The 1,731-nt window shown below is 60.8% G+C and overlaps 1 protein-coding gene across 5 annotated transcripts in view; it reads right to left on the minus strand.

The window, feature by feature from the left end:
- LOC113204987 (band 3 anion transport protein) overlaps positions 1 to 1,731 on the minus strand; it is a 45,899-nt gene that overhangs the window by 20,171 nt on the left and 23,997 nt on the right. The window contains exon 1 of one of the 5 annotated variants that reach the window (XM_026420394.2): positions 1,290 to 1,637. The exons of the other annotated variants lie outside the window; for them this stretch is intronic. The gene's annotated coding sequence lies outside the window, so the exon portion shown is untranslated. Of the gene's footprint in view, positions 1 to 1,289; positions 1,638 to 1,731 lie in introns of those variants that run through there. 5 annotated transcript variants of the gene reach the window in all.

Raw genomic sequence — 1,731 nt, forward strand, 5'->3', positions numbered from 1 at the left:
AATGGCCCTCTGTACGGTAATCCCAGCGGTTAAGGTACGCAGGACGTCTTCCGTACCTTAAAATACGCCATCCTGTACCTTACACATTTACGGTGTGCTCTCACGCATGAGATGACCGTGGACAGGCCGCCGGGTCGGGGTCGGACCGACCTCTCTCTCCTCTCCCCCTCACTCCGCCCCGCGTGGAGTGGGCCCGGGGGATGTAGCGATTGGCTGCCCCGCCCCGCCCCGCCCCCCGCCCCGCGCCACACAACGTCTCTCGCTAAAAGGAAGGTCTGGGATCTCAACCCCCTTGAGCGCACCAGCGCCGTTCCCGTTCCGCCCTCCCGCCGCGCCGCGGTGGTGGTTGAACGAACACGACTCTCTCCGTGGCTGGGCCGCGGGCTCCCCCTCGGGTCCCCCCTCGCCCCCCTCCGGTTCTCCCCGTTCCGTTTCCGGGCGCACGTCCCGGGCCGGGGGCCCCTTATCCAGTCCAACAAGCGACGCCCCGAGTGCCGATCGTCCTCACTTACGTAAAAGTGGTGCCGGAGGAACAAGAAAAGGTCCCCCCCTTCCCCCTCCCCGGCGCAGTTCACAGGAACTGGGGGAGAAACTTTGGAAATGAAGCCCCCCTCCTCCTCACCGGGTTTGACAATCTCAAAGACGCAGAAGCAGAAATGTCAAGGAACGGGACCTCCAGGCGATTCTTTCGCATTATCAGAATTTCACGTAACTTCAATATTTGCTTTGCGCTTTTGTCCCAACCTGAGCTCTATCACGGCTGTAAACAGACGGTTGCGAATCTATTTCTGGACGTTAGAATTAGACGTGTCGGTTTGATGTTAACAGCCTCTAAGGGCAATTCCAGGAAGGGGTGTCCGTACGTAACGTTGTTTGTGAGCGACTGCGAGGTGCTGCTACGGCTTCGTACAAAACATGACTGGACGCGTCTTGAGATGGGGAGTAAGGACACGTGTTGTAAAACAACGTAGCGCCTTTCAGTCACTCACAAATCGCGTGACCGGCGGACAGTTTTGACCATTTCTCCTCGAATTGCCCCTAAATAAACACACACTAACAAATGTTCCTCGCTGAACACGCACCCCTCGGCACACACACCCCACACCTTGGCGTGGCCTTATCCTTACACGGCTCCTCCGAGGAGACTCTGCGGGATTCCGAGTCGGGTGGTGGGATTAAACCAAATTAAATATTGAAGGGATACGCTTGCCTTCGTGCCGACACGCAACACACAGCAGGGCCCCCTCGAGACTCTGTTACGCGACACGGGCGGCCACTCAGACGCCTACCTTCTTTCAGTGATAACCGACGGGTGAAAGGTAACGCAGGCGATGAGCTCCACTGTTCACTCGTGACAAGGGGCGTGCCAAGGGCGTACCAAGGGCGCGCCGACGGCGTGGACACTCGACACGGTCGCGATAGGGCAGTTAGTCTGTGATGCACTCCCCGGAGGGGCAGTCCAGTTCGAGACGACCACTGTTCTTGCAAGAGCGATGACACCGGTCACGCCGTCCTAAAACGTCGAAAACGTCGGCGGCGCCGGGGAGAGATCCCACGGGGGGCCTTCCACGACGGGAAGGGGGGCGTTCCACGACGGGAGGGGGCGTTCCGCGCGCGGAGGCGCCCCCGCGATGCTGCGCGGCGTGCTGCTGCAAAGGCTGTGTGCGGGGGCCGCGCTCCCGTGCGGCGGGCCCGCCCCAGTCCCACCACCCCCACCACGACGACGAGTCC

Source organism: Frankliniella occidentalis, unplaced genomic scaffold (genome assembly GCF_000697945.3).
Source record: "Frankliniella occidentalis isolate FOCC.00 unplaced genomic scaffold, Focc_3.1 Scaffold142, whole genome shotgun sequence".
In the NCBI taxonomy this organism is placed as follows: domain Eukaryota; kingdom Metazoa; phylum Arthropoda; class Insecta; order Thysanoptera; family Thripidae; genus Frankliniella; species Frankliniella occidentalis.